This window comes from Phalacrocorax carbo, chromosome 2, assembly GCF_963921805.1.
Source record: "Phalacrocorax carbo chromosome 2, bPhaCar2.1, whole genome shotgun sequence".
NCBI classification, from domain to species: domain Eukaryota; kingdom Metazoa; phylum Chordata; class Aves; order Suliformes; family Phalacrocoracidae; genus Phalacrocorax; species Phalacrocorax carbo.
The window spans coordinates 134,778,246-134,788,147 of record NC_087514.1 but is presented as its reverse complement, the minus strand read 5'-3'; positions in this window follow the sequence as shown (position 1 = coordinate 134,788,147).

Sequence of the window (9,902 nt, the reverse complement as noted above, 5' to 3'; positions counted from 1 at the left end):
ATGCTTTCCCTAAACATGATCGCAGTTGACAAAATGCTGGATGTTTAGGTGGCAATTATAGCTCTTTCAGAGACTGTCAAATCTTGTCACAACACATGTTATAAATGAGGACAGATTTAGACATTCTTTCTGACAGTTATGTGTAGGATGTGGATGGTTGGCAGTTAAATTTCAAATGCAGGGAAATTTTCTTTCCAATAGATCTTTGCTTGTTTATTAAGAGGGAGTTACCGTGCGCTGAATCTTGTATCTACCATGTGCAGCTTTTCATCTTTGCAGCTTTTGACATTTCACTTTAACTTTCTTTGTGACAGCCATCTGAACATTGTTTTAGGTAAAAAGTAACCTATGGTGCTCTGGAGATGTATGAAATTTTTAAAGCTCTTGGTGTTTTCATACTGAGATTAGAGTAGGAAATGTGTCATATTACACATGGATGGATAGATAGCAAGAAAGCAAATAACAGAGGCTGCAACAATGCTGATTGAAGGGAGCAGCTTCATGATGCACACAGAAAATGGGATAATGCACTAGCCCACACTCATCATGTGAGACGCGCAAATGTTGATGGAAGTATTAGTAATAATAACGTGCATCACGAAGCACAATTCATGTGATGATAAACTGCTCAGTGTCATTAAAAGCCAAACCTGACATGGATTTCAAACTGTTTCTGATGTTAAGAGGTCAAACGGCATGGGAGAAGAGAGAGAAGAGGAATCGTACTACTATGGGCAAGAGTTCTGGTTGGGTCAGACAGAACTTTTTTGGAAGCCCTGAGGGAGAGCATGCTGGAGCAGCCTCAATATCACATTTGATGAATGAGGTCTAAGTCTTTTTAGCTGCAGCAGCCTCAATCTGCTCACCAGCACAGATAGTGACAAGCTTTGCATTCACCCTTTCTGCGAAGGTCAATAAAGAGGTGGGAAAGGGAGAGGCAGCATCTCCCAGTTGGGTGATGTCCAGCATACACTGCATTATAAAAAACCTGTTGGTGAGAGGGGAGCTATAGGTCCTTTAGCCAGTGCTCCAGATTCTAATAATCCCTTCATGCTTCATGCTTCTGGAAGCACCTACCCCTGGAAGAACTAAGGAAAAAAAAAAAATCTGTTCACCAGTTTTGTAGTCCTCTCACACTTGAATATGGCACATTATACACTAACTTTTATGAATGGCGGTGTATAAAAGCCCAATGAATTAGGTAAGTGTAACGCTAACAGTTCAGAGAGATAGTAAAGAAGAGATGTCATCTATGATAACAGGACCTGTGAGTCTCCTATTTAGCTATAGTAGCAGTTTAGTATAACAGAGTTATTCACGTGCATACTGTTAAGCAGATGTTTGAGTAGTTTGCTGGACTGGGACCAAAGTGCTCATTGCATTGGAAGACTGAACCCATAAACTGGAACACTGTGGGCAGCTATACCTTTTGCAGAGCTGAAGTTTTTGTACTTTCTATTTTCATAAGAGTGACAAGTGTTATGTAACTAGCAGATAGATGAACTTGTGTTCATTCCTGAAGATCATACAATATTCAGAAATATTTGTGAAATTCTATCTTGAGTAATGCAGCTTAAGCCCTTGAATTCTGAATGGGTAGCTCTCCCATTTCTGTCTGGTTACAGACCATTCACTTAGCCTTAACGACATGCATCCAAATAAATGCTTGCTATTTCACAAATGTGAAAATAAATGTACTGTTTCTATGCTCCAAGACATCAGCATTTATTGCCTCATTTGGGAAAACAACAGACTTATTTGCTTCATTTATACTCTTTTCAAATACTGTTTTGAGAACAGGGACCAGCATCTTGCATCTTGGAGCTCGTCACGAATAGGGCTATATATTCCCCGGCACCTTCTCTTCTATTCACTTGTGTGAAAAAAATCTTAAGGGGTAAAAGATTACAGGATTTCTCAGGTATACATAATTAATTTGCCCATAAACTACTAAAATGTAATGTATTGATGATGTTTTTATTATTTGTTCAGTTCCTTACTGAGCTTTTACGTCTCCTCTTGACTATAGAGGTTAATTTACTATGTGTGAATAAATTCTACCTGACAGTGTCTCTCCTTCTCAATCACTTATCCAGTGAAACCTTGTTGTTAATAAAATACTACAAAATGTTTGTCTATTTGAGAAGTATTTTTGAGGATTTTTAACTTTAAGGAAATGTCATATTTGCACGTATGCATTCAGAACAAAAAAGAACTAGCTACTTCAGAAGTAATCTTTGCATTATTGCTTTGTTATGGGAATACACCATCTAATTTGACAGCTTTAGGCAATAATTCTGTTGTGATGGAGCCTATCAGAAAATTAGAAGGACCAACAGTTTCAGCCCTTTTTAGTTTTAGAAAACAAATCTTTAGGATTATAATTGTTCAAGGTTTTGTCAGACTTGTTCTCCTATTGGTATTCATCTATTTCTAATTACAGTAAAAAAATAAAAGATATCCCCCGGAAGAATAAAATAAGTAACATATTCTCAGATAATATTTGTAAGGGAGCCATTGACCAAACTTGAAAAAAACTAAAATGTGATGGAAGCACTTTAAAGCTCCTTTCAATAAATGGCTTTCCTTCAGGGCAAATAGATCTTTCAATGCCCAGGGATATCGGCATTTCCAAACTATACCCGTTCAAAATCCCGACCTCCAAATTCTTACATTAAAGAGACCCACACGTCCTAGATAATGGCACTGCTTTTGATGCTGGGGAGTGGAAAGGCTATTGTGCCCTCCTGTCACTTTTTCTGCTCTTAGTGCCATAGTGGTGACAGAGGCCATCTGGATCAAAATGGTACTCCTCAACGGGAAGGAGAAATTTAACCCTTGTGGGTACAAGTTTCTTGAAGTTAGTGCTAAAGCAAGTGAAGACACAGATAGATATCTGGAAGCCCTGTTAGATTTTCAGGGCACTGGGGTCACTACCAAGCCTTACTGGCCCTCCCTGTCCCCACTGGGGCTCATCCCAGCCTAACAAGGAAACCATTTCAGGCCCCCCTGGGGCTGTCAGTCCTTCCCCAGCAAGGTGGTAGGATGCAGTGCTGCCACAGCCCTGCCCAGCCATCCCCATGTGGAGCCCCCGGGGTCCCAGCCCCAGGGAGACCCTGGCCCATATATCTGGAAGGTGCTCTCCATTAGGTAAAGAAATCTGAAAGGTGAAGAACTAGTGAAGAACCAACAGCATGAGAAAACACATCCTTGGCAATTGCATCCACTCTCTGGCAAGTTCTAAATGAACTTAATTGTGAAACAGGAGCAAAAATCACAGAATCACAGAATCACAGGTTGGAAGGGACCTCAGGGATCATCTAGTCCAACCTTTCTCAGAAGAGCAGAGTCTAAACAAGATGGCCCAGCACCCTGTCCAGACGACTCTTGAAGGTGTCCAACGTGGCCGAGTCAACCACTTCCCTGGGGAGATTATTCCAATGATTGACTGTCCTCAATGTGAAAAATTTCCCTCTGGTGTCCAATCAGAATCTCCCCAAGAGCAACTTGTGTCCATTCCCCCTTGTCCTCTCCATGTGACTCCATGTAAAAAGGGAGTCTCCATCTTCTTTGTAGCTACCCCTTAAGTACTGGCACATGGTGATGAGATCCCCTCTGAGCCTCCTTTTCTCAAGGCTGAACAAACCCAGCTCTCCCAGCCTATCCTCGTATGGCTTCCCAGTCCTTTGATCATCTTGGTGGCCCTTCTCTGGACCCCTTACAGCCTGTCCACATCATTTTTGTACAGTGGGGACCAGAACTGTACTGATCTCAAGTCACTGTATTTCATTGATGTCAAACAGAAAAGCACATATCTAACTGTAGGTTTGGGTGCTTAATTCTATGTACCTGTATTTGCAAGGATTTGGCGTAAACCACAAGACTGGCACTCCATATTGAAGAAATGACTGCATAACTCTTCACCTTCCAGCTGTCCACAGCTGGGCTTTGGAGGGTACTTTGTATTTCAGCTTCTCAGCCTACCATTAAAAACTACCTGCAACTGCTGATAATCTGCTTCTGCATCACTGGCCTAAGTACTGGCACACAAATCCCCAGGATGGCTGTAAGATATTCATGCCCCGTATGCAATCAAATACTGACGAGTTGCTTGTTAGTTTTCTTCAGGATCTGGGTGAAAATATAACAGCTGTTCCTTATCTGAGCACTGTACTGGGACAGGCTGACAACTTAAACTTAACACGATGCTAGGTGATCTCAGTGAGAAGGGAAAGAGCGATAGAGGAAACACCAGAAAAATATATTCGGAAAGTTTGGTTTTAGGCAGAACAACAGGAAAAAAAGCAAATTCATTGGACCTAATGATTGCCAAAGATAACAATGTTTGAACTGTTGTGTCCGGTCATTGTCTGGGGAGTCACAAGCAGACCTGACATATTCTGGATATTTTTACACGGACTATTATTGATTACTTTTTCATTAATAATCAGAGGTAGCCACCAGTCAATAACATGAAGTAGTACTGGTATGCTAAACTTCATACCAGTCCTCAGTTTCTGCTAAAACCCACACTTTTCTGCTTTCAAAATCCCAGTGCATGGACCAATATAATAGTAATTCAGACTTTTTTTTTTTTGGCAATGGGGCTCTGATGGGGTTCTAAAGGAAACTATTTCTACATTGACTGATGATAAGGATTTCCCATTCTTTATCATCCAACAAGGAACAATGCTTCATCCTTCTGTCTCAGCAGTGCTAACAATATTTAGCTTTGTACTACAGCCTGCCAGACATCAGCCACGGGTACAGGCACAGACAGAGAAGTATAAGAGAATGACAATTTTTATAGGATACAATATGGAAAAAATTTTCAGTTCAAGATTACTAAATGTTTGGTCATCATTGACCGGTACAGCAGTGTACAACACACCTCTGAAGACAAAATGGGTTTGAGTCATCATCATTAAATATTTTCTTCAGAGATTCTTTTATTATGCCAAGAACTGGCTGTACTCTAAAATTTTAATGGTATCATACTATCAGAACATAAAAATAAAACAACTCTAAAACAAATGTGCAAATACCTTTGTAAGGCTTTCGCAATTGGCCAAAATGTAGCTTGCTAGGGAATGGACAATTGTCCTTGTATCCTAGTCAGGAAACTACAAATCCAGACTTGTTTGGGAAGGTGTAGAGGGGAAAACTGACAACTGGACCACTTTGATTTTCTCTCATATATATGCTACTGACAAATAAGTAAGATAATAAACGTTATATTTAGCTATAGCTTTGACACTTTATGTGATATATAGGCTGAACACTTACATAGAAAAATGTATGTGTTGGGTTTTTACAAATAGCAGTAAATAAATAGAAACTTTCAAATCAATAAATCCTCGCTTAATATGAAACTTTACAGGTAAGTTTAAGATTTTCTGGAGTTTTAGTCAGCGTGATTACTTAAGTTGCACGCTTTTATTCCTCAAGAAAAAATACATAACACGGTGTCGTTTGAACAGTGTTACACAAATAAATGTACATGTTAAATCAATTCTGTAACAAATAACACTACTGCTGTTTTATTAGTCTCACTTTTTAAAAGACCTGAATAATCTCTAGGAGCTATACTGTATGCAGAAAAGATTTGGGGCAGAGATTGCAGTTCCTCTGTCTTACATACAAAGACAGAAATACAGAAAGAACAGGATTCGTCTATTTTTCTTCATATGTAATTCTAGTACTGTGACTTGGTGGAATAGGAGGAGTTGCAAAGGTTATGAACAGGTGAATTTTGTTACACTTGTGAATTCCTTTTTTCCAGGAAAAAGACTGCAGGAAGTTGAGATAAAATTTCTCACTTCGTGTGGGGACACACACACACACACACACATGGAGAGAGAGACTTTCTCTCCAGCTCTCAGCTACAGCCTGGAATATATCTGTATGTGCATGCTTAAATATTATCAATACATTTATATATTCTTATGTATAAATGTTATATATACATATATATGATGTATCTATGATACAAATCATATATATGAGACACATCATACATATGTGTGCATATAGATGATATATATTATAAATCTTATATATGTAAGATTTTGTGCTGTACCGCATAATTCTTTAATAATCATTAGCACAAAAAATACATGAGCCTCCAAAACCCAGAATGTTTTACTCCTACAGAATAGGTGGCGTTCAGTGAGCAAGTACATTTTTCTCTTCAGGGTACAATACACTGCGTGAAAGCTTTCAGAAACTGGGCATTCATGCAGTACAGTGAGCGTGTGTGACCTCTGCAAAGTCATTCAGTTATGTGCAAAAGAAATGGTAGGCTGATAAAAGTTAAACGTGGGCCTCTTGTCAGCAACATTTCCTGAATTTCTTTAGCTGAGAGATAATAATTGTGGCAAACGATCAAAAAGAAAAGAATGAAACACAGTGGAGGACACAAAAAAATAGAGTGGAATATTTGAAACAGGCTAATTACTAATGGGATTTTTTTGTATGTAAAAGACACTTCTTTTTAATTCCCATTTCTGACTTTCCCCTGAAATAATTTTGGCCACTCTCAGATTTGTCAGGAGCCCTATCAACGTCTCTAAATTGAATGCATTAGTATTGTCAGTGTCCACTTCATCCTGTAGCGTTAAAATTGCAGAACACTGCAGTTTTAGAAAGAGTATCCATTTGATAATCTTGAACACAATACATCGCCTTGATGGCATATGCATTTGTAAATGAATATTAACTTTACAAATTCAGAATTTATGTAAGAGTGGACCTGTCTCTCCTCAGAGGTCTGTAAATGAGATGGGCCTTTTTCTGCCAATTTGACTGATAAAAATTCCCCTGTAAGACTTCATGTAATAAAAAGAAACCTTGTAAAGAGTGAATAAAAGATAGCAGACACCTTGGGTGGGATCCATTCCACCTAAATTTTGGCACCTACATTTGAATGAAGAGTTGTTCTCTGGAGGTATTTCTCTCTATCGCCTGAACAGGGATCCAAGGGTAGTGCAGTCAGTTAAGTTAGGGCAAATGACTTTCACTTCTTATGTGAAAGCAGGATGCTGATACAGATTGCTGTTTGTAGGATGTGTCTGTTGGAGGACGCTGATACAGTGTGATAGAGAAAGAAGCATTTTTTGACATTCATTGGAGAACAAAAGTCTTGCTGCTGCAGTCACCGAAGCCCTGTGACTCCTGTTGGCTTGGACAAACACTGATGGTGCTTTGTACCTCACGTGATTACAGGTTTAGCATGTTGCCTTCATCCTGCGTGGTAAGTGCCTGCTGTGAGGTGCTGAGCAACCTCAAACCTCATTAAAGTCGTTGGAGAGAGCCCTGAGCTATCTCATGAGATGAAGTTGCACTATTTATACTCTGAGAACATATGCACACTGTACTATTAGTGCTAATATTTTTGTCAGAACACTTTTTTAAAGCAAAATGTGAGAACATTTGTGGGCAGTAAGCACAAAACAGGGTTGACAGCTCCTTCCTTCTCTTACTCAGTCACAAACATTTTTTTTCCTTTCAACAGAATATGAAATGTAAACGGAACCGGTCATTTTCAGAAACTAGTGTTATTTGGTTGATAATACGTGCATACCAAAAGGGAGCTGACAAGGTTATCACCAAGTAGAAACTGATAACAGCAGGGTGCCTGCAGCCCTAACTTAAATTGAAATAGGAGCTACACAGCCTGACAGTAATACCTGTGACCGGGGAGCACATACTGCGTTTGCAAAAGTTGATAAAAGACAAGGGGGACTACACCCCTCTCTTCCATTGCCACCTGCCTAGGAGTTATATGCCAACATTTTATTTCACCAACAGCCTTCCACAGTCACGGAAGTCAATCAATAATGAAAAAAATATACATGTTCTAATGTTAATATGTTATTAGAAAACTATCCTATGTCTGTAATTATCTGTTTAACAGTGGAGTGGCCATGACAATGAAAACTATCTTTAAGTCAACCAAGACAACAGAAACATCTACAGTACTGCTCATCTACCCGAGTTGGAAAATCCAATACCAAGTCAATGATAACCTTTCCTCATGGTGGAGAACTGTGCAGGAAAAGCTCTCTTTCCACGGACATCACGGTTCATACTGCCCTGGTACTAAGCTATGGGATCTCAGGCAAGAAAAACTTCCAAATATTGACATTTCAGAACAAGAAGTAAGAAATCGCAGGAAGGAATAATAATAATGTCACCAAATTGTTTTGTCCCCCTCACCCAGAGAATGACTTGCTCAGATACTCACATGGAGCTGTTGACTGCACTTGATCATCAATGAATCATCATCAGGCCCAAGCTGCCTGCATCAGGCTTATTGACAGAGGCTCCCAGCAGTAACTTCTGCCTGTTCTCCATCACAACTCTTTCATCACTACAGAGCGTGGGATAATAATAATAATAAAAAAAGCTAAAGCAGAAAGCTGAAACAAATCCTACCTGATGAATCATTATAGTGAGAAAGACTTGTGTCATTTCAGGCTCACTCCTTCATTCAGAATCATGTATTATCTGCTAATGCAGTTAACTGTAATAAGCACGTGACAAAACCATATGCAATCGTCCACCCGCACAAGCACGATCTGGTCAGGTTTAATGACAGGGTTTTCCTCAGAGAGTTCCTCTTCTCAACTTAAACATAGCTTGCTTTTAAAAGAGTAGTTCAGTTAGGAACTAAAGAAATTCACCTATAATCTACAGTGATTATAAGCAACAAACAAGACACACCAAGTACAAAGGCTAGGCCTTTTATTTCTGTAATTATCAAGCACTTTTACAAAGACTAATGCATCTGGAATTTTGTAAGCTAGATATATTTATGATCTGTGGGCAGTTCTTGATATAGTTATGATCTATCCTTTTTTGGATAAAATCCATTTTCTATTCAGGGTAAGTGAAGGAATACTTTAATGCCTGCTAACTTAGTACTGGCGAAGAATAGAAACTTCCTTCCAAAGTGTGGATCAGCATAACAAGGCTGAAAAAGTTGCTCAGTCTTGTAAGCTGAGATTTGTACAATAAAGTGTGAATACAAATGCACTCTTTTGGTGGAACTGTACATCGTATGCCAGGAAGAAACAAGGACATCAGAAAATCAAGGACACAGCAAGCAAGCACTGGGAATATGTAAACAGGGCATAGAGTGACAGAACTTGCTGCTTGGCCTGAACAAGATCTGGGATAAGACAATTGCTGGAGTCTATTGCCAGATGACTTCAGGAAAGACACCTGGTTCAGAATGAGCAAAGCACAAGGTCAGAGTTAGGAAACCTGAGAGGTCAAGTGCACCTGTATAATGGGCCATGCCAATGTCTTCAACACAAGTTTAGAAAATTTGGCACCTCAGCAGCAGCAAAGATAGGGGGAAAAGGATCCAGTCAAAACCAGGAGAGACCGCAACAGTCAGGTGTTTCAGATCAGGACAGAAGAGGATTCAGGTCCAAGAGTGAAAGGCAGCATAGGAAAGCAGGGACAGGGCTCAGCTTCAGCTCCAGTTAGTCCAAAGCCACTGAGATATCTTTCAACAGACATCCAAGCTTTGGACTTAGATCCCCTTTTTATATGACTGATAGCAAGTTCTGCACAGTTCACCACAGCATTAGGGGGCACTTAAAAACCTTTGCTTCATGTGAGTAGTAGAATGACTTTGGGGGCACAGTGCTGCAAGCAGGATGGTTGCGTGCAGGCTTGGAATTACGAGCAAGCAGCCCAGCCCAGCCACTCATTTCATGACTTACTGGTTCAAGGAAACAAGATTTGTTTATATTCTCTGCATACAAATAGGTTGGGATCAAAAAACATTTGACTCTATCACGTTTCTGAGAAATAGCCCACAAATTTCCAAATATTGGCTAACCACTGGCACTAAAAAACCAGGGTAATAACATGTTTAATTTTAACCACCT